This window comes from Rhagoletis pomonella, unplaced genomic scaffold, assembly GCF_013731165.1.
Source record: "Rhagoletis pomonella isolate Grant_MI unplaced genomic scaffold, Rhpom_1.0 Rhpom_scaffold_00014, whole genome shotgun sequence".
In the NCBI taxonomy this organism is placed as follows: Eukaryota; Metazoa; Arthropoda; class Insecta; order Diptera; family Tephritidae; genus Rhagoletis; species Rhagoletis pomonella.
In genome coordinates this window covers 10385920-10410534 of record NW_023458568.1, presented here as the reverse complement: position 1 = coordinate 10410534, position 24615 = coordinate 10385920, and the positions used below count along the sequence as shown (strand labels likewise).

The 24615-nt window shown below is 36.5% G+C and overlaps 1 protein-coding gene across 1 annotated transcript in view; it reads right to left on the bottom strand.

Moving 5' to 3' along the window:
- LOC118749217 (alpha-tubulin N-acetyltransferase 1-like) overlaps positions 1 to 24615 on the bottom strand; it is a 163093-nt gene that overhangs the window by 114597 nt on the left and 23881 nt on the right. The window lies entirely within an intron of this gene.

Sequence of the window (24615 nt, the reverse complement as noted above, 5' to 3'; positions counted from 1 at the left end):
ATTTTGCTAGCTAGTGAAGCTTGGTCACTCAAAATTAATATTTACAAGGATTTTGAGACGAAAAATAATCTTATATATAAAAATAAGTGCACGTTTTTGGTGTGACCTCATAACTTGAGAACGGCTTCGTGAATTTGGAAAAGGGGGCGTAGCACCACGCATACTAACTAAAATATAAAAATAAGTGAACGTTTTTGGTGTGACCATATAACTTGAGAACGGCTTCACTGAATTCAACCAAATTTATGCGGCATATTCGCGCTATCATGCAGATGGTTTATATGAAGTTTGCTTGAATTCGGAAAAGGGGGTGTGGTGCCTCTATTTTATATATAAAAATTAGTGAGTTAGCTTATAACTTGAGAACGGCTTCACCGCATTCAACCAAATTTATATAGCATATTCGGGCCATCATGCAGATACTTTATGTGGAGTTTGCCTAAATTTGGAAAAGGGTGCGTGACATATGTATCTTATGTATAAAAATAAGTACACGTTTTTGGTGTGAGTTTATAATTTGCGAACGGCTTCACCGAATTCAACCAAATTTATACGGCATATCCAGGCTACCACGCAGATGGTTTATGTTATGTTTGCCCGAATTCGTAGAAGGGGGCCTGGCACCTCCCATACTACCTAAAATGTTTATGTTGTTTTATCCTTGAAATATTTGTGGTAGAGTACTGGAAATTGGTATAGACGTATATCAAATAATTCCATACTCACGGAGAAAATTGGCGGTATTGGAAAAGAGGGCGTGGCACCTCCCATCTTTTATATAAAAAATAAGTGCAAGATTTCAACCAAATTTATACGGCATAGTCGGGCTATTATGTAGATGGTTTGTGTTAAGTTTCCCCGAATTCGGAAAAGGGGGCGTGGCACCACCCATACTAACAAAAAATTTCATCTGGTATATCTCTTGAAATATTTGTGGTAGATTACTGGAAATTGGTATATATACATATGAAATAATTCCATACTCATGGAGAAAAATGTGCGGTATTGGAAAAGGGGGCGTGGCACCTCCCATCTTAAATAAAAAAAGTGCACGAATTCTACCAAATTTAAACAGTATATTCGGCCTATCATGCAGATGGGTTATGTGAAGTGTGTCCGAATCCGGTCCGGCGGTTCATGATATATGACTGTTTATGTCTGTCACATGAACCACGTATATGGTACAACAGCAGATACATGAAAAATCGAAAACATAGTGAAAAATTGCTGCTATGACGTGCCGTTTTCTCTTCGGATAAATTAAGTCATGTATAAACAAGGCTGCAATACAGTAAAAAAATCATATAGGGAAATTCCAGGATTTTTTATTCATTTTTCAATATTTTTCAAAATTTGGTGTAGAGAAGCACACCGGGGTACCGCTAGTAATATTATAAATTTTTGGGAAATGGGTGTAGCCGTGCCTACTTATGATTACATCTTCCCCCAACCTTGGCACGGTTTTTGACCTTATTATTATTGTGATTTTATTTTTTTTCTCCAAAACGTTTTTTAATTGTAGCTATTTCTAAGTGAAAGTGTTCGCTTTGTTCATCACTGAACTGGCCCAAATTATGTGGGAAGAAGTCCAAATGCAAATGAAGGAAATGAATTTATATCGACAATATTTAAACCCATTACACCGTAAGCAATCACAAATTCGTTCACAACCGTGACGTAGTCGTCGCTTCTGTGGCTTCTAACGAAATTATTGCATAGCGCTACAAAACACTTCCATGCACGTTTTTCTACAGAGCTTAGCTTGTTGTGAAAAAAACCTAAAATTTATAAAAGAGATAAAACTGATGAAAAAGTATTAGATAAGAGAATAAAAAATTAATACCTCCTTTTATTTTGGCTTAATTTATTTTTGGGAACACCACTTTAAGATAGCAAAAAGCGTTGCTATTTGCATCAAATTTTTTTACAATTAACAGATGGATTGCACGAAAAAAAACCGGTTTTCCTATGGGACAGCTTTGCAAACCGTGCAATCCGTGCACCGAGTAAGGCCTTTGCAAGAGTGTGAGAATATCCATATTGTTTCATATATCTTAGGATTAAATGCAGTGGTGGTAGGACAACATTTTTAGCTTTGGCCAATGGGACGTTTAAAACGGGTTTCCTGCCTATTTCATTGGCCATTCATAAAAAACGTCTAAATAAAAAAAAGCGGCCATGCAAACATTTTTGAGTTGTGTAGCCAAAAATAGTATTTTTGCAAAAATTTTGTTTTCATACAAAGTTTAATCACTCAGTAAACTTTCATCCGATTTTTTAAAATAAACACTCGTTTTACTCGCTGTTAAATTTACTTTTACAATCAATTTAGGACTAGTATGGTTTTTTTATAAAATAGTGCGTAAAAAGCTCACCAAAGTTGGAAAAAGTAAAAAAAAAAAATAGTGTTTGGTGGGTAAATACACACAGATCTCTTAAGGTTTTTTTATTCGTATATATATCGTTCGAAAGGCCCAAGTTTCTTCGTCTTAAAACCGGCAATATACCCAAACTCGGTTCATAATGCACTACGTTACAGGCTAATAAGTGCGCAAAAGTACGAAAAACCGGTTTTTTAACGGTACATCAAGATCTTGGGGGTGTTTTCAAATTTCATATTTCGATTCTTGTTTTACTCGAAAGGACTACCAGAAAATATACATAACTTCCCAATTATTTTTTAGTGTCGCACAGCGTTATCGATGTGACGACTTCCATGCATAATTAGGGGTGTGGAGTTTTTCGATTAGGTTATTTATCACCTGATTGGTTAATCGATTATATTTTTATCACCATATAAGTGATCTTAAACCTTTATTAATTTATAATTTATTGTGTTTAGTGCTGGAATATCTTTAAAATCGCAATGTCTCAAACGTTGAGGAAAGAAAATCAAATATTGCAGTACACTGAGGATATTAACACTAAAATATAATTAATCGATTATCGATCCACAGCAACAAAGTCATCCCCAGATATACAGCAACAACGTCACCACCAGATTCCCTTAAATGTTTCCTTTTTGCTGTAAAGTTTAAGATGTATGAAAACTAAAAAGTAATTGTTATTTTCCTTAAATATTTACTAAATAATTATGAAACTTTATGCACTCATTCATTTCTGTTCGTTTTACAACTATATATGTGAAAATGAAAATCAAAAGGACTTCTTCCAAATAACCGATGCCAGATCGAAGATTTATTAGGGTTCTCAAGGCTCATAATAATAATAATACTATTTAACAAGAAGTTTAGCAAAAGATTGTTGATTTTGGTTAAATAAATAATATATTTCAAAGAAATTTTTATTCAATTTAAAGATAAATCTAACTTGTGGAAAGTGAAGTAAAACGAAGTGAAATGCAGTGACGAAGTGAAGGCTTCTAAAGTTAAGTGAAAAACTTCAATTGAAGTGACAGCGGCAGCACTACATACAATGTACGCAGCTTGGACTTTTGTTTTCTTGATTTCTTTCTTCGTTGCTGCTGCTATTGACTTCTGTAAAGATGTAATATAAAATAGATTAAAAAAATTAAACATCTCTTATGTACATGAGTACCTTAAAAAACAGCAGTTGCAGCCAAATTCTATTTATGTAACTTTTTACAGAATCTCTATGGTTTTTTATTGTAACAAAGTGCCGACTGATAATTTGGATCATAAAAGAGCCTCAAGTGACTCATATATGAAGCAAAGTTTTGTATTTTTAGGCCGCGTTTCTCCAAACTCATTTAAGTGGAAATTAACTTTTTTATTTTTATTTTCAGCTTCAATAAGCTCTTTATTTAAGTGAGCAAAAAGTGGTTGTAAAACAGACTTGACCAGCGAAAGCTTTCATTTGTACTAAGAGCTTTTGAAAGCTTTGGCACGCCGTGTTGTAAAAGCAGGGCTGGTATACAAGTAAGCAGCAGATACACAAAATCGTGGTGTGTGTATATTGATCAGCTGATTAAACGTGTAACATCTCTGAGTGTGGTTATTCTCATTTAATTTTTAATTAAATGAAGAGCATAGGTCACTTAAATCAAAATTAAAGTTGATTGGTGAAACCATAAATTCGAAAATCACTAATTTTCACTTAAAGGAATCTGGTGAAACGCAGCCTTAGAAACTTATATTTCTTACATACATGTCCTATGTATTCGGACTCATATATGTATTCTGAACGTTCAGCATATGTTTGCGGGGTCTGTACTAGGGCCGTTGCGAATGTGGAATTTTAGATATCCGCGGATCCGAATGCGGATGCGGATGTTTAAAAGCTAGCATCCGCGGATGCGAATGCGGATTTCAAGTATTTTTAAGAAATAATTTAGGTGAGTAAATTAGATGATTTAGTTAAATAAAAAATATAAAGGTTAGTAATTTTTAATAATATTTTTTTTAGTACTTGAATTTAAAAATTGGAACATTGTTATTAATAAAAAGTTTTTAAAGGGTCGTAAATCAAACCTGCCTTACTAAATAACCAATCGCTCGAGGCGACAAACTTGAAACTTGACAAAATTGTAAATTCTTTTCGATTGACGCTGCACCAGTCGAGAGGACTTTCAGTTATATTTATTTTTTTTTTATTGCGGTGCAATAATTCTGTTTGAGAATTGCATCGGATAGAGTGCACGCAGGGCCTCTACATTTAAGTATTTTTGTACCAAATTTTGCAGGAGATAGTTTTTAGCCATAATGGAAGCAAAAAAGTCAAGAGACTCAAAAAATTAAGCACTTTAATTTCTTTTTTTTGGTCAGTCTAATACATTACTTATGTACATTAAGGTGGAGTGAAAAACCCGTTTTTCGTTATTCGATCATATTCGGGCGAAATAATTGTGACATTTCGGTTAGAAACAAACTCTCACGGAAACCCACGTTAACGTCTTGTGTCCCCACTATACGCTTGAAGTGGACCTCAGAAATAACTTTCCAGATATGAATATTTTGCGGCTCTCAGCAGAACTCACCATAAGGCGGTGGCTGCATCACGGGATCCTTCCAGCTCCTCTTCTCCCCTACCATCCAATTCTATCTATTCGTCATTTTCATAAACATTTTTGATTATCATAAAAGTTTACAGAAATAAAATAATTGTCCGGCCTGCAACATTTTTATAAAAATTGGAATGTAAAAATTTCCGCTGGATCTGAATACGAAATCGGAATATAAGAAGGTGGAACAGCGTTTGAGATATAAATTTCGTTTTTTTGTAAGATCTCAAAACAGTGCAGTTACTTAAATTTTCTTTGGATTTACTTGGGAAATCTTAATTTTTTACATTAGCAAAGCCAAAGCCTGTCAAATTGTCTTATAATCTATGTATGTCAAATACATTTTCTACAAGGATGAGTAGTTTAAGAGCTATTCATTGATTTATCGACAAATTCGCATAATTTTCAACAGATTCCCAAACAAAAATTCACTTTCGTTACAAACATCAGGATGATGAAATGTGTTTACACCCGGTTTCTTTCTTTTTCGTCAAAGCACGTTCTTTTATGGAGTGGAGTGCAATGGGTTATAGTCGTTGTGCTGGGTATGCAGTTACAGTTGCACGGCTATACTCAACCCCGACTCTTGCGTCCTCGTTCGCGCACATTGGCAACGTGAACAACCCATGTACGAGATGCGGTAACCAATCCGAGTGGAGCCTTGGGTCACGGCCGAAAGAGAGGGAGCTTCGGTGGGGACACTTCGACTTATTCGGTTTAAGGGCTCACTGAAATCTACAGCGTCTGTTCACCAGTAGGTGCGGCTTCAAGCGGGTGTCTGTCTTGGAACAAGCGGCTCGCTATATAAACATGTATTTGGTTGCGGAACCACCCCGTCCCAGAAATGGGTTGTGCGCTGGGTTTGGGACCCGCCACGTAAAAACCCCTTCCAGTCAAGAAGCGAAGCAATGCCTCGGATGAGATGCCCCCTTATAATAACGACCACGGCAAACGGTTAAAGACTACGATTTGAGGGCATGCACCTGGAATGTCCGGACCATTAATAGGGAAGGTGCATCTGCCCGGCTGGTTGATGTCCTCGTATGAACAAAATCTGACATCACCGCCATCCAAGAAATGCATTGGATGGGGCAAGGCAAGCAATGCCTGGGGCCTTGCGAAGTATACTACAGCCGCCATGTAAAAAAGCGCAAATTCGGTGTTGGATTTGTGGTGGGAGAGAGACTCCGTCGCCGAGTACTGTCGTTCACCCCGGTGGACGAGAGTCTAGCCATAATCCGCATCGAAGTGAGACTCTTCAACATCTCGCTCATCTGCGCCCATGCCTCGAAGGGAGGGAAGGATGAGGTATCCAACGATATCTTCTATGAGCGCTTGGAGCGCACGTACGAGCGCTGCCCCTGCCACGATATCAAAATCGTGCTTGGCGACTTCAATGCCAATCTTTGGAACCACCGTCGGAAAAAGCACGACGAAACGTCCAACAAAGGACTGAGGCTGATCGACATCGCCGGGGCGCAAAACATAGTAATATGCAGTACTAGGCTCAAGCATAAAAAAATTCATCAAGCTACGTTGCTGTCTCCGGATCGAAAAACGAGAAACCAAATCGAGCATGTTGTGATAGACGAAAGGCATGCTTCCAGTGCTTTGGACCTACGCACACTCCGAGGCTCAAACATCGACTCGGACTACTATCTTGTTGCAGCCAAGATACGGACCCGCCTCTGTGCAGAAAAAAATGTAAGCCCAAATATGCAAGGAAAGCTTAACGTCGAAAAGCTGCAATTACAACAGAGGCAATGCTTTCGCTACTCGACTCTCACACCTGCTCTCAGAGAGCACTCTTTAACAAACCGACATATGCGAGCAGTGGAACCACATTTCCCGCTCATTAAGTACTGCCGTTGAAGAAGTAGTCGGATTTCCGCGAGCCCGAAAGAACAACTGGTACAATATGGAGTGCCAGGAAGCTGCAGAGAAGAAAGATGCCACCTACAGGGCCACGCGGCGATCGGGCGCAGCGCGCGCTATGTGGGACCGCTATAGGGATCTGAAGACGGATGCGAGACGTATTTGCCGTAATAAGAGAGAGGCCGAAATACGTGAGTGCGAAGAGCTTGAAATGTTGGCCGACAGGAAGTATGCCCGAAAATTTTACCAGAGAGTTAGGCGACTTACGGAAGGTTTAAAGACCAGGGCGTACTCCTGTAAGAGCAACAATGGCGACCTAGTAACGGATGTTCTGAACGTACTATCTATCTCAGATCTATTACAGATGTTTCATAAGGGATTTTGCCCTTGTAGCAAAGCCATTGACAGACATTCTCAAGGGCAAAAATGGTAAGGTCAGCACCCACCAATAAAAAAAAAAATTAAATAAAGCTGAACGATAACACCGTGCGACAGTAAATTTTTGTTAGAAATGTCGAGAATTCCACGCAGAGAAAAAAAAGACACAACTCCTTTGGTAGCAATTCAAACCGGAAGGAAATACATATTTATTCAGCAAAAGTTACAATCTTAAGAATATGGGCAGGGTTGCATTTAATGGTATAAGTGGTCGTTCTATTTTACACTTCAATACATTTCGTGAACGACATTTTTTTTAGATTAGTTAATAAATTTATCGCTAAACACATTGGTTACATGCCAATTCAAGTTCAAGCATAACAAACAACTTTTACTTACTTTTTAATAAGATTAAGTGATTTACAAATATTAATATGATTCGCCTTAGCTATACCTTTGGTCAGGATGTCAGCCAGCATGTCGTTAGTTGGTATGTATATTAATTTAATTTTACCGCTATCTAAGTGCTGTCGAATAAATTTGCCTTTTATATCAACGTGTTTTGTGCGAGGTGAATATGAATTGTTCATAGCCACTTGTATGGCACTTTTATTGTCGCAGTAAAGAACCATACCGTTCGCCATGTTTGGTATCAGCTCTTGTTGTAATCGCATTAGCCACGTTGCTTCTTGGATCGCCGATGTCATGGCCATGAATTCTGCCTCAGTTGATGACAGAGCAACAGTTCGCTGTCGTCGAATACACCAAGAGATCGGACCTCCTTGGAACTTGAACATATAGCCCGTCGTCGATCGCCTTTCATCGAGGTCACTAGCCCAATCTGCGTCGCAGTACCCAGTAAGATCGCTTGTTTCTCTGCTAAAGACAAGACCGCTGTTTATGGTACCCTTCAAGTAACGCATCACGCGCTTTGCTGCAACCCAGTGTGCTTTTCCTGGATTTATTGAAAAACGACTTAGAAGGTTCACAGCGAAACTGATGTCAGGCCGCGTTATTTGCGCTGCAAACAATAAGCATCCAACTGCTTGCATATATGGGATTTTCGTCATTTCACGCTGTTCCGCTTCGTCAGTAGGACACATTGTGATGCTTAAACGCTGATTTAAATCGATTGGTGTTGCAACTGGATTGCTGTTAAACATTCCGAACCGATTCAACATATCTGTGATATATTGCGACTGATCGACTTCGATAGTACCCGCGTTAGTGTCTCTGGTAACACGCATTCCCAAGACTGAGGATACTTCACCAAGATCTTTCATATCAAATTGTGATGAAAGTTGCTTTTTCAGCATATTCATGCTACACTCGTTGTTTGAAAATAGTAGGACGTCGTCGACATATGCGGCAACAAATAGCATCGCGCCGCTATGTACTTTGTAATACACACACTGGTCTACAGTACTACGTGTAAGACCTAACTTTAGCAAGGCGTTGTTGAACTTTTCATTCCACAGCCGACTTGACTGCTTCAGTCCGTACAAAGATTTCAGAAGCTTACAAATACGACCAGAACCATCATCAAATCCATTAAGTTGTACCATGTAAATATCGTTATTAATCTCAGCATTGAGAAATGCTGTCACTGCATCCATTTGATGGATAAGTAGGTCATGTTTTGCAGCTAAAGCCAAAAGAAAACGCAACGAAGTGTATCGGACTACAGGAGCAAACGTATCTTCGTAGTCAATACCTTTTCTTTGATTACACCCTTTGATCACCAGCCTAGCTTTCCGACGTATTAATGCGCCATTTGTGTCTCTTTTGGTTTTAAACACCCACCTGGACTTGATGGCTTTCTTACCAGGGGGCAGCTCACTCAAACGCCACGTATTGTTCAAGTAATGAGAGTTCATTTCACTATCAACTACGGCTTTCCACTCATCAGCATGCTCACCAGCTATTGCCTCTTCTAGATTTTGAGGGTCATTTGATACGAAATCAGTTACACAGAAGTTGAAACCATCTCTTTTTGTCGCGATTCTTTTTGAACGTCTTATAATGTGACCACCCGAAACCTCAACTTCATCAGAGTCATTTGAACTTTCAAAATCGGAAGAATCAGATTCTACCTTAATGTCAACTGTTATCGAATCATTATGGCGTTCGAGAGAAGATATTGTCGGCTTTTTTTCAACAATGGACGATTCTTTGTTATCTGCCTCTTCTGAATTGACAATGTTGAAGAGTTCAGACTCGCCTGGTAGTATTTCAAGCGTACAGTTCATTTTACTCGTATCGTTGTCTTGCGTTTCAAAAAAAACAACATGCCGACTAATTATGATTTTTTGTGTTTTAGGATTGAACAATCTATATGATTTTGCTGCGTTGCGATAACCAAGCATAATACACTCAATAGACTTGGTATCTAGCTTCTTTCGTTTTTCCCGTGGCACATGTACCATGGCTTTGCAGCCAAATAATTTTAAAAATTTTAAGCTCGGTTTTTTATTTGTCCATATTTCGTAAGGGCTTTCCACATTTGTCGCGAACGGAATACGATTTAATATATACGCAGCCGTATTTGCGGCTTCAGCAGCCCAAAACCTTTTTCTAACCCGGAGTCGATCAACATACACCGCACCCTTTCAATTATGGTTCGGTTTAGCCTCTCAGCTACGCCGTTTTGCTCCGGTGTATACGGCGAGGTAGTTTGGTGTACAATACCTTCAGATAAACAAAAGTTCTGAAATTTTTCATTAATATATTCAGTGCCATTATCTGACCGAATCATTTTTATTTTGCGCGAGCACTGATTCTCAACAAGTTTCTTAAATTTCAGGAACTCATTAAACACTTCTGCTTTGTGTTTAATTGGCACCACGAACACTTTATGCGAGAAATCATCAACGAATGTCAACAAAAAACGAGCACCAGAAAACGATTTTTCTGCGAATGGACCCATTACGTCCGTATGTATTAAGTCTAGCAGATTTTCTGCCCGAACACCACTGCTTTTAAAGGAAGCACGCGTTTGCTTTCCTTTCACGCAAACCACGCACTTTTCGTTGCTTATCTTTTCAAAATCAATACCTATAGAAGCAGATTTAACTTTTTTTAAATGCTCTGGGCAAATGTGCCCCATTCTTCTATGCCATAGTTGATAATTATCGCGGGTATAAAATGCATTTTGTGTGCTCGGATCGCGATTATATTCCGTATCACAATTTAGGCGATACAAATCGTTTACAACATTCGCAGTTGCTATCAAATTTCTGTTATTGTTGTAAATTCTGCACTCATTACCTTCGAATATAACTTTATTTCCGTTCTTAGTCATTTGTCGTACCGATAACAAATTTGCGCATAACTCTGGTACATATTCAACGTTCTTCACTACAGCATCTGTTTTTGTTTCATTCGCATATAAACTCATATTTACATCACCTTTCGAGTTAACTTTAATAGTTTTGTTATTCGCAACTAAAATATTTTTATTTGCAACCGGCACTTGATCAACAATCACATTATGGTTTCTGGTCATGTGAGAAGTAGCACCCGAATCAACATACCATTCGTCTTTACGAATGTCATGAGAAAGAAGAGATGCGAAAAGGACATTTTTACCTTTCGTGGTGCTGCCATCTCGCTTGGTTTTGTTAGGACAGTTTCTAGCAAAATGACCTAGTTGTTTGCACGAATGGCATCGAAATTGATTCGATTTTTCCTTTAAATTTGATTTTGCTTTTGAATAAAGTGCATTCTCACCACTCTTGTAAGTATTCGTATTGTCAAATATTACGTCTTGTAACAAGAGTGTTTTTACACCATCGATAGTGAGTTTATCTTTTGTGTTTTCAACGGCTAATACAAGTGGACGAAAATCATCTGATAATCCTGCTAACATCAACGATGCGGTTAGCTCTTCGTCAATATTAAGGCCAGCATTTTGCACTTTGAGTGACGTCATGACTACCGAATTTACGTATTCCTGCACTGATACGTAGTCAGAAAGTTTGCACTGCACTAGTTATTTTAACAGCTCCACTTTTCGCGTAAGGCCCATGTCTTCGTATGCGGAAAACAATGCCTTCCATGCTGTTGCAATATGCGAAAAGTTATTTGGCTCTATCATCAAAGTTATTTCAGCTAGAGCACGTTCATCACTGTCTTTGTCCTTGTCTGAAGGTTCTGCAGGTAAATCATTTTCAACTACCTTCCAGCAGTTCTTTATGACAAGATAAGATTTTGCGTGACGCTTCCAAATGTCGAAATTTTCGCGACCTATTAATTTCTCGAATGGAAAAGCTACCGCGTTTGTCGCCATGTTCAAAGAACAATCCGTGATAATTCGGTTAGAAATAATCAGTCCGCGTGTAATAAATACTTAGCCGTTTAGCAAACACACTTTTCCAAACAGTATCAATTGTAATTTTGTGACTCTGGGCCCATAACCTGTTAGAAATGTCGAGAATTCCACGCAGAGAAAAAAAAGACACAACTCCTTTGGTAGCAATTCAAACCGGAAGGAAATATATATTTATTCAGCAAAAGTTACAATCTTAAGAATATGGGCAGGGTTGCATTTAATGGTATAAGTGGTCGTTCTATTTTACACTTCAATAATTTTACACACACAAAAATAAATATGTTCGAGAAACTATTATTAAATTTTAGTAAAACTGCGTACCTAGTTTTTCTCTCTGCCGCCAGATTTTTTTAAAAGGACTTTGAAATTTAAAAAATATGATTATTTCAAAAAATTATTTTAAAAATTCACTGTAATGTAGGATAACAATACGGGTATCATATAAAAGAAAAAATTCTGTAGAATTACAACGGAATAAGTTTTTTTTTGGCGCATAAGGGCGAATGGGTATGGAAAATGTCCTTTACAAAGTTTGTCCTTAAATATCTTTGCAAATTTGCAATATTTTATTTTTTATTTTTTGAGGTCTAATATACACACGACATCATTATCGAATTTCCTTCTGCAAACTTTATTAACTCAAAAAGATAAAATTTATTAAAAGCGCATTTTCAATACCTAAATGCAATTAAGTTAAATGAATTACTACAATGTGGGTAACATTCGAAATGGGTTTGAAAAGGCTTTGTTTCCAAGAAACGTGTAGGAGGGTTACCATCTGTTTAAAAATTAATTTATAAGGTTATAGTTTGAAACTATCTTAAACAGGGCTGCCACCTTTTAAATTTAAAATTAAATACAATGTATATAATAGGTTAAGTTAATTATAACAATATGAATATCATACATGGGCAAATCTAAAAAACAGGTAACCTTTATGTTATTTAGCTTTATTTTCACTGTTGTAAACTATATAAAGCTGTAAACTATACTTGAAGCCTCCAAAAAAATTTGGACCAATTGCTGCATAAATTTTGAATTATAGGTGTTTAAATTAAAAAAATAGTGAAAACAAGTGAATTTTTTAATGTAATTTTTAAAAGAGGCACAATTAATTATGTCAAATTAGCTTCGATAAACATCGAAAGAGCTTTTAAGATTGATAACTGCTCGTTAGATTTTGAGTTTGATTGACTCTTTTGGTACGCGATTTAATATTTATGTGCCCGATTCGGTGAAGTAATTTTTTTAAGTACTTCAGTTGCATCTCTCATTCCTGCTGACCGTAATTTTATTGTAGTAGCTAGAGTCAACTCTCCCGTATCACTACAGTTCCGTAAATTTTCGGTTTTACGTCTCTTCGTTCTATCGCTGGACTCAACCAAAGGTTTGGTAGGCCGTCCTGGAAGACTGATGGTTTTTGGTATAGAAAAGGTTCCTTTAATCCATTCCTGATAATTTTTTATAAAAGTATCGGCTATTCTATGGGCTTCAGTCCACTGTTTTTTAATTGGCTTTTAAATTTCGCAAAACTATATATTACCACAGTTATTTTATTCTTGGAATAATTTTCCGACTTCAGTTCTTGTTTTTGGGCCGCATCTATCTTTGCATTCATTGAAGAAATATTGCAGCATTCGGAATTCGTAAAATTTCTCCGCGAACTATGAACTTGACACACTGCGGATTTTTATTAATGCTAGAATATCTTCGTGTTTTAAGCATTTTAAGTGCACACGCGGTAGCAAATAAATATCTGATATTTGAGTGTTTAAGCCGTTTGTATTTTATATACCGAAAATAATGAATGTCAAAACTGTTTTATGCAATGCCTAATGTTTTTGATGTAATCAATTCGCGAATATGCGAGCCTACTCTGTATTCAAAAAATTCTTAGGATCTTATTGCCTTAAAAACTGAGTATTCAAAAACTTCTTACAATTTTATTGCCTTAAAAACTTATTTGCATATTTTTACTAGAACTTACCGTCAAGCAGAGATTTTTTTTCTAAATGTACTGACAACTATGTATTTTCTCCTCTGTAACTCTCCAAACTTTTCAATTCAATCCATCTTTAGCTAACCCGCCCTTCTTTCCCCCTTTACTTTGTTGGGCGTCGTGGCTTGCCTATCACCCTTTACTTATTGAATACTTTTAAGGGAAACTTGTACAGTACTGCAGCAGTATTTTCAGTTTATTTTTCGGCAGTAGTAAGTATTCCCAACGGCCCCTGCATAGAGAACGCACATTTTCAGCAGGTTTTTTTTGTTTGTTTCCAAACTATGAATTGTCAAGCATAACAACCAAGCAAGAATCTCAGCGCCGTTGAGTGGTGTTACATAACTTTATGACTGTAGTTTATTCCCCAAATCCATTAAAATTAGCAAAAATACGACATTTTTCCTCTGCCGGTACCAGTTCATATTATATTTGTATTAAAATATGTGGATTATATGGTATTTACCTGCTTTACAATTGTCTAATTTAATATAATTAAAAAAATTAACACACGATTTAGAGCAGTTTTTTACCACTTCGGCTTGTATTAAACCCATCCAAAAACCAAATAATCAATTATCAAAACGGTACTTTGACAGCGCGGTGCGAACGAATGAAAACAAAGAGGGAATCACAAAATAAGGAAATCTAGTCAATTATTATATTCTCTTCACCCTATATTCAGTTATAAAAGAAAAATGTGCGTTTTCGAATTTTGGCCGCCTAAATCGGTCAAATACCCCTCTGCGTTACGGTTCGATGGTGTCGTTATCAAGCATTCCCTGTATCTGTATTAGTACCGCCATTTACTAGCTGAAAACCGATAACTGATTTATCTTTTTCTATAGGAAAATTTAGCTTTGACGCACATACTGAATCAATTTCTTCTTTTGCTATTCCTGTTAATTTGCATTTTGAGTCGGTGTCAAAGTCAAATTCGTTGTTGAATGGATTTTTACAAATCGAAATGTCTGCTCCTGTGTCTATAAGGAATGTCATTGGCTTACTGAACTCTAAATTGTGTATTGTTATATAATTTGTTAAATTTTTGCGTTATTACATATGTAAATACATTTAGATTCAGTTTTGTTTACATGTCCCTTTCCCCCGGAGGAGTGCCATTGTGGTCCTCCAGGTCGCCTACGTTTCCCTGAAATTGGACAACGTTCATGCGGCGACCATTTCTATCCTGGTTTCTAGGCAAGGATATTTGGTTATTCCTATAGAAGTTATAGGGCTGTCTTTCGTTAAAATAATTACTTTGATTATTACTGTAATTATTTGGTCTCGCATTATTTGAGCTCCTATTTGAATTGTGGTATGGTAAGTGTTGTCTTTGGTCAGGACTGCTCCTTGAGTTATTGTGTGTTCTACTGTTATTGTTATACCTGTTGTTAGAATGAAAATTACCAGTATTGTTCCGCCTGTATAAATTATTTGCATTGCTTGTTTGGTTATTGTTCCTATTTCTAAAGAACATACCACTCCTGCTACTTTGTTGGGTGCCTTGTTCTATTTCTAGAGCAAGTTCAATAGCGATATCAAAAGATTTGGGTAGAGCAGCGAATACGGTTTGCTTGAACTGTTCATTCAGTCCATTTTTAAACACAGTAAAGCTGTATTGCTCATTCAGGTCAGCGATCAATGCTTTTTTGTTCGTTCGTTGCATTCGTACCCAATGGCCCTATTTGCAGAGTATTTAGTTCAGACACCAGTTGTAATATTTTGTTTTTGAAATTCGTGATGCTGGAATTTCTTTGTCCGAAGTTGGCTAATTGGTTCTCGACGTGTGGTATTGTTGCTGTTTTTATATTTGTTTTTTAATAAATCTACTGCCTACTGGATTGCAATTACTTAAATATAGAGAAGCGAAGGCACGGCGTGGAAACTAGTCCTTTCCACCCGCCCAGGCAGTGCGGCTTTGGAACTCCTATTTTCAGACCGCCTGTCCAGCACGATATCCAGCGAACGTGCTGCTCGGAATCTTGTCCATTCCGACAAAAAAAAAAATTGTAAGCATAGCCGCAGAAATTTTAAATTTAATAACAGTTTGCAAGATTTGAAAACTTATTGTTAGATTCGAAAAACTAAATCTATTAGTGCACTTTTGCCATCTTCAGATAAGTCATTGTATATGATTTCGGTTACTTTGAAAAAGGCTTCCAAGTCCCCATAGTTTCCGCATAAGCTCGGAATGACTTTTGAGGCAAGTTGCAAATTAAAATCGGGCATTGTTTTTATGCTTTGAGTTGACTCTGAGCTTAAAATTTCTGTTGGGATTTGTATTTCTGTTGTAATTGAATGGGGAATTAGTGTATCAAAATCGTATTTTGATAAAATTTTAAGCAATTTGTCTCTGAGTTGCCAGAATATATGTATCTAAGCCATTTTCTTTGTGCTCTTTCGGGAGTCTTGTCAAATATACGTTGAGTGTCCATCTGAAGTTTACTAAAGTTAAGATAATAGGTGCTTTCTTACAGTTTCTTCTTTTATTTTAGTATTCTTGTTTAAACACTTGTATCAGTTGTGGAATTCTTCTTTAAATGATGTGAATTTTTTTCTAACTTGATCATTAAATTTGAGCCCATTATTTGCTAAAATTGGAACGACCCTATCTTCGTGTTGACAGTAAGCGGTCTTTAAAATGTATTAATGTAAAAATATTTATTATATTTGTTTTTGGTTTTAATTTTGGTGTATACTTGTGTGCATAAATTTATGTAATTGATGCTTTCCATTTCCAGACAACCGGTCAGGTACGAGCATGATTTTTAATTTCGACCAAACTAAAATACATTGTTTGTTGGTCCAAATAATGAGACACGTGTTTTTCCTTTTGGCTCGGAAAAATTTCTCGGCCGAATTAACCGCGATTTTGTTTTTCAGTCAAAAATCGATTATTCGAATTGACAGTGAGAATTTTTTTTAAAATGCCCATAACTTTGTCAAAATTTAATAGATGCCAACAATGTTTTTACTCAAATGTCAGTAATTCTTGTGACTTCAAGACAGAATGATACAATTATTGATTTTCATTATTTAAAATTTTTTATTTAACAATAAACAAAAAGTGCAATTTTTTTTTAATTTAATTTCTCAAAAAGTGTATTTTTTCTCTCAAACTTTTTTACCGGGAAAGAGACACTTTGAACAACAATCAACCCAAATCTCTAATAGCGCAGATTTTTTTTCTGAGTTATGATTTTTTATAGAAATATACGTTTTTGTGGTACATACTACAATATTCTTATATTGTTTAACTAAATGGAACATACGTATGTAATATATCAGCAAAAAGTACAGCCGTGATCATTTTTTGTGTACCAAATAGATATTAGAACACACTTTCCACCATACAGTTTCGATTATAAAAAGCGGGAAAATGTGATTGTGAAATTTGAAACTGTATGGTGGAAAGTGTGTTCTAATATCTATTTGATACACAAAAAATGATCACGGTTGTACTTCTTGCTGATATATTCCAACATACATATGTTCCATTTAGTTAAACAATATAAGAATATTGTAGTATGTACCACAAAAACGTATATTTTCTATAAAAAATTATAAGTAAGAAAAAAAATCTTCGTTATTTGAGATTTGGGTTGGTTGTAGTTCAAAGTGTCTCTTTCCAGGTAAAAAAGTTTGAGAGAAAAAATTACACTTTTTGAGAAATTAAATTTAAAAAAAATTGCAATTTACTTCCACCACGCCATGTTGAGCAACATTTAAAATCTTATATTTATAAAGCCTACTGCCATATCTTTTGCAGGATCTTAATAAAACTGGCCGGGTGGTCCTGTTTGCTCATATGTTCAAAGTATATTTTAGCAGGATCGCCATGTGTTGGCGATCTTAATAGACTGGCAGGATCGCCATGTGTTGGTCCTAATAGTAATATTGTTAATATTAAACTTCTTCTTTGTTAGACAGAGAAGGTTCTGCCGTACGATAGGCGGCCATTAGGCTGCCGAAAACTTTATCTAGGCAGCTTTGCAGTTGCCGAATTTGGAGAAATGATTAAGTCAAAGCATGTCATTCATTTTCTGTTTTATTCACTAACTCTTGACTATTTATGCCTAATTTGTCACCGAAAGTAATTTTCATAACTCCGCCTCTCTCATCTCGTTTTCATAATCATTGCATTGTCGAATGTGGAAGCGACCAATGATGAGGCAGCTGGCAGCGCAGCTGGCAGAGCTGAGCACGTTGCCGAACTAATCTACTTGTGAGTTATGGAGAAGCAACCAATCAAACTGTGCAGCGGTTAGCGGGGGCAGCGAGCATAATTGAAATACTCTGCTTGCAAGCGGCAGCGCTAAATATTAATTACATTTGCCTGGTCAGCGTTGCCCTCGAATGCATATTTGGGTCGCTGTGCTCATATTGCCTTGGTTGTGCATTAGTACGTTGCCACTGTTATTGCATTTGGTATGTGTGATCACTACACTAGTATCTTAAAATTTCTTCCAATCCCGTCGCAAGTAGATTACCCTTGTGAACTTGCAACAAAGTTCAATTCTGCATTTCCTTGAAGGGATTTTCGTAACTTTAGACCTTCAGTAAAGTTAATATGATTTATTCATATTGTTTTTGTTTTTTACACACCTTTCCTCTTTCAGAAATATACAATTTCATAAAATTTTAATGTGTATGTATCATATCACTCGAGTGTTAGACGATCTAGAGCCCATACGCCTTCGTAGCCCATTACGCCCATTTGGGTATTTGAAGTTGACATTATAGACAATGTATTTATGTAAAAAAAAATCAGATACTGCAATCAAAAAAAAACATCAAGAAGAAAAATGTTTACTTAATTTTTTTATACGTTTCACATTTATGTTAAAAATTTTAAATAAAAGCCCATAATAAGACGGAAGAAATACATTTTTTTCTTTAAGTTTCGTTAAAAAGTTCCCAAGATACAGCACTTTAAAGAATGGTATGTATGACGTTTTCGTAAAATTTTGGTCCCGTGTAAATACTCAACCCTACGTCATATCGGCCAAATATGCCTTCAATCTCTTCAACTTTCATCCAAATCCTTAGAGATCGCACACAAAAGTGGCTGCGGTGACATGAAATTCCTCTAATCACCAAATACACACAAAAGTATCAAAAATGTTACAATTGTATCAAAACGGCAGCGCTAATACTCAACAGTTACACTCTGGTAGTACTTCACATTACACCTCTCAGCCCAGCAACCTTAAGCCATTAGAAATAATTGACGATTGTGTCATAATCGTCAGTGATCACACGGTAGTGATAGGAGAATGATACAAAGCTAAAAGGACAATCAGCGGAACCGCAACAACATCATAAAGAATACACCTGGCACCGTCGCTTCACCGCTTCTAAATGTCACTGGCTACCAAGCTGAACTGAGTCTCCCCTACCTTCATAAAATGAACATCGATAATCTATGTTATATTGGGTAAATGGAAACAAAATTAATTGCTAATCCGTCCCTGTGGTATTTTAAAGAACATCCAAAAACAATGATGTCATCTACATAAAGGAAAGCTTCCGATTTTAAACCGCTTAGTGCAATTGTTAACTTCCTTTGGAAACTGTTTGATGATATCTTTAATCCGAATAGCAATCGTTTAAATTGGTAGTGTCCGTCTTGTGTGGAAAATGCTGTTGGTGGTCTTGAATCGTTTTGTAAAGGTATTTGGTGAAAAGAACTTGTCATGTCTAGAGTTGTGAAATATTTGGCTCATCCTAAGACATCTAATACGTTCTCTAATTTTGTTAAGGGAAATTTTTCATTTACTATTTTATCATCAAATTTTCTGTAATCCACTACTAATCGCCATTTCTTATTGTCGTTTTCACTCTTTTTGGGTACTAGTATTAATGGAGAGTTGTATGGGCTGACTGACGGTTCGATCGTGTCGTTATCAAGCATTCCCTGTACCTGTATTAGTACCGCCATTTACTAGCTGAAAATCGATAACTGATTTATCTTTTTCTATAGGAAAATTTAGCTTTGACGCACATACTGAATCAATTTCTTCTTTTGCTATTCCTGTTAATTTGCATTTTGAGTCGGTGTCAAAGTCAAATTCATTGTTGAATGGTTTTTTACAAATCGAAATGTCTGCTCCTGTTTCTATAAGGAATGTCATTGGCTTACTGAATTCTAAATTGTGTATTGTTATATAATTTGTTAAATTTTTGCGTTATTACGTAAATACATTTAGATTCAGTTTGGTTTACATGTCCCTTTCCCCCGGAGGAGTGCCATTGTGGTCCTCCGGGTCGCCTACGTTTCCCTGAAATTGGACAACGTTCATGCGGTGACCATTTCTCTCCTGGTTTCTAGGCAAGGATATTTGGTTATTCCTATAGAAGTTATTGGGCTGTCTTTCGTTAAAATAATTGCTTTGATTATTACTGTAATTATTTGGTCTCGCATTATTTGAGCACCTATTTGAATTGTGGTTATGGTAAGTGTTGTCTTTGGTCAGGACTGCTCCTTGAGTTATTGCGTGTTCTACTGTTATTGTTATACCTGTTGTTAGAATGAAAATGACTGTATAAATTATTTGCATTGTTTGTATGGTTATTGTTCCTATTTCTAAAGAACATACCACTCCTGCTACCTTGTTGGGTGCCTTGTTCTATTTCTAGAGCAAGTTCAACAGCGATATCAAAAGACTTGGGTACGGTTTGCTTGAACTGTTCATTCAGTCCATTTTTAAACACAGCAATGCTTTTTTGTTCGTTTGTTGCATTCGTACCCAATTGCCCTATTTGCAGAGTATTTAGTTCAGACACCAGTTGTAATATTTTGTTTTTGAAATTCGTGATGCTGGAATTTACTTGTCCGATGTTGGCTAATTGATTCTGGACGTGTGGTATTGTTGCTGTTTTTATATATATATATATTTTTTTTTAATAAATCTACTGCCTACTGGATTGTAATAACGTAAATATAGAGAAGCGAAGGCACGGCGTGGAAACTAGTCCTTTCCACCCGCCCAGGCAGTGCGGCTTTGGAACTCGTGCTTTCAGACCGCCTGCCCAGCACGATATCCAGCGATCCTGCTGCACGGAATCTAGTCCATTCCGACAGCCGCAACAGCTTTAATAAATATGTATATATGTATGAAAAAATAAAAAATTTGTAAGCAATGTCGCAGAAATTTTAAATTTAATAGTAGTTTGTAAGATTTGAAAACTTATTGTTAGATTCGAAAAATATATTCAATAAATAAATACATATACAAAAAATAAATAAATAAATCTTTGAGTTCTTTGAATGTTTGGGGGGTTGTATTGCAGTCACGATTGTTTTCACCGTTTGGCTTAATTTTACGTAAACTACAAAATCAATTAGTGGACTTTTGCCATCTTCAGATAAGTCATTGTATATGATTTCGGTTACTTTGAAAAAGGCTTCCAAGTCCCTATAGTTTCCGCAAAAGCTCGGAATGACTTTTGAGGCAAGTTGCAAATTAAAATCGGGCATTGTTTTTATGCTTCGAGTTGACTCTGAGCTTAAAATTTCTGTTGGGATTTATATTTTTGTAGTAATTGAATGGGGAATTAGTATATCAAAATCGTATTTTGATAAAATTTTAAGCAATTTGCCTCTGAGTTGCTAGAATATATCTAAGCCAATCCATCTGAAGTTTACTAAAGTTGTAAATAAGATAATTAGGTGCTTTCTTACAGTTTCTTCTTTTATTTTGGTATTATTATTTAAACACTTGTATGATTTGTGGAATTCTTCTTTAAATGATGTGAATTTTTTTTCTAACTTGATCAATGGTTCATAGTTTAAATTTGAGCTCATGATTTGCCAAAATTGGAATGACCCTATCTTCGTGTTGACAGTAAGCGGTCTTTAAAATTTGTTAATGTAAAAATATTTATTATATTTTTTTTTTGTTTTTAATCTTGGTGTATACTTGTATGCATAAATTTATGTAATTATGTTTTTCAAAAATTTTATTTATTATTAAGAAATACACAAATAATTTTAATAATAAACTGAACCCTCAATATTATATTTTATATTACATAACGTAGTCTCGCAAAATATTACTAACACGAATGCAATAAATTGTAAGTAATGTATTTATATACTGGTTTAAACCTAATTTAGAATTGTACCCAAAATGCATGTGTTGTATTCTGAGGCTGTTGTACCTGTCCTTGGCCGCGTTTATATGCGTTGTTTCTAATACCGTTAACATGGCCACAAGTACTACAAAAGTGCCATGACGCCGACTGCATAGAATTCAAAGTCTTTGTTGTCATTTATTTTGGGTTTCTGCACCTTTTCTGGTTTGTATCTTACTACTGTTTTGACTGGTTGCGCATCCTTACCGACTTCGTAGCCTGTGATGGCTATCATGATGGCGCTAAACATTGACTTCCAAAAAAATCTTATATTTATAAAACCTATTGCCATATCTTTGGCAGGATCTTAATCAAACTGGCCGGGTGGTCCTGTTTGCTCATATGTTCAAAGTATATTTTGGCAGGATCGCCATGTGTTGGCGATCTTAATAAACTGGCAGGATCGCCATGTGTTGGTCCTAATAGTAATATTGTCAATATTAACCTTCTTCTTTGTTAGGCAGAGAAGGTTCTGCCGTTCGATAGGCGGCCATTAGGCTGCCGAAAACTTTATCTAGGCAGCTTTGCAGTTGCCGAATTCGGAGAAATGATTAAGTTAAAGCATGCCATTCATTTTCTGTTTTATTCACTAAATCTTGACTATTTATACCTAATTTGTCACCGAAAGTAATTTTCATAACTCCGCCTCTCTCTTTTCGTTTTCATAATCATTGCATTGCCGAATGTGGAAGCGACCACTGATGAGGCAGCTGGCAGCACAGCTGGCAGAGCTGAGCACGTTGCCGAACTATTCTACTTGTGAGTTATCGAGAAGCAACCAATCAAACTGTGCAGCGGTTAGCGGGGGCAGCGAGCATAATTGAAATACTCTGCTTGCAAGCGGCAGCGCTAAATATTAAAAACACTTGCCTGGTCAGCATTGCCCTCAAGTGCATATCTAGGTCGCTGTGCTCATATTGCCTTGGTTGTGCATTAGTCGGTTGCCACTGTTATTGCATTTGGTATGCGTGATCACTGCACTAGTCTTAAAATTTCTTCCAATACCGTCGCAAGTAGATTACCCATGTGAACTTGCAACAAAGTTCAATTCTGCATTTCCTTGAAGGGATTTTCGTAATTTTAGACCTTAGTAAAGTTAAAATGATTTATTCATATTGTTTTTTTTACACACCTTTCCTCATTCAAAAATATACAATTTCATAAAATTTGTATGTCTATTTATCACATTGCTCGAGCGTTAGACGATCTAGAGCCCATACGCCTTCGTAGCCCATTACGCCCATTTGGGTATTTGAAGTTGACATTACAGACAATATTTTTATGTAAAACAAAAATCAAATGCTACAATCAAAAAAAAACATCAAGAAGAAAAATGTTTACTTAATTTTTTTATACGTTTCAAATTAATGTTAAAAATTTTAAATTAAAGCCCATAATAAGACGGAAGAAATACATTTTTTTCATTAAGTTTCGTTAAAAGGTTCCCAAGATACAGCACTTTAAAGAAAGGTATGTATGACGTTTTCGTAAAATTTGAGTCCCGTGTAAATACGCAACCCTACGTCATATCGGCGAAATATACCTTTAATCTCTTCAACTTTCATCCAAATCCTTAGAGGTCGCACACAAAGGTGGCCGCGTTGACATGAAATTTCTCTAATCACAAAATACACGCAAGAGAATGATACAAAGCTAAAAGGACAGTCAGCGGCACGTATTTGATAACTTTTGACGATACGGTTCAGATAAATGCAACGATCTACAGGCGCCGTCGCTTCCCCGCTTCTAAATGTCACTGGCTACCAAACTGAACTGAGTCTCCCCTACCTTCATAAAATGGACATCGATAATCTACGTTATATTGGGGAAATGGAAACAAAGTTAATTGCAAATCTGGCCCTGTCAGCTTTTGCAGCTACTGTTGTTTCAATTCTCTGCTACATCAGCGTGCAACTATTCAAACGCATGAAAGCACGACGCCAAACCGATGTCATTCAAGTGCTCGTTGAAAGTTTGAGGAGAACCGAGGACGGGTCACATTTAAGCCAGGCAGGAATTAACACGAGCCTTGTCATAAGTGCGCAAACAGCTTAGGTTGTGTAAGCAATCGAAGTAATTGCGAAAACAATTAATTCTTTGGCATTCCAGCGCCACACATTGTATTCCATACTTCCGCTTAGAATGAAATATGTGTAGTGCAATACTTTGCACAAGCAGCTTCGTAAGCATGTTTCTATCGATTAATGAACGGGTCGATCGACAGCGATATGGAATAAACAGAAATGGTTCGTATTGTATAAACAGAAATGCTGTCAACGTTTCGCGGCACAATTGCGGCTCAGGCAGCTTTGGTTAGGATAAGTAAGTGGAATTGTGTTAAGTTTAGTCGATAAGTCGCATTCAAGGTAGCCGCAGCAAAAGAGCGGACTAAATAAATTATAAGAAAATATCATACTGCATATTTGTAAATAAACCGCTATTGTCTATCCGTCCGTCTGTGTCTTAACGAAACTTGGTACGTGTACTTCTTTTGAGCGTAGGAATAACGGTACAGAAGATGAATAAAATCGGACACTAACCACGCCCACCTCCCATATAACGGTAGTTTTCAGATATACGAAAATGCGATATTTTAGTAACTACTGAAGCTTACACGCTTAAAATTGATATTTACAATTATCTTTAGGCGGAAAATAAAAATATTGGAAATTTTTTGGGAAATGGGCGTAACCCCGCCCACTTATGTTTCGATGTGTATATCTCGGTAACCGCTTCACCAATTTCACCTAAATTTGGCACAGTGGCTGGTCTTCGTAAAACCTATCAAATGGCTGAAAATTTTCAAAATCAGACAATAACCACGCCCACATCCCATATAACGGTAATTAAAAGAAATACGAAATATTCGATAAATCCTCATCTTCATCTTCATCTCCCTTTATCTTTGTCTTT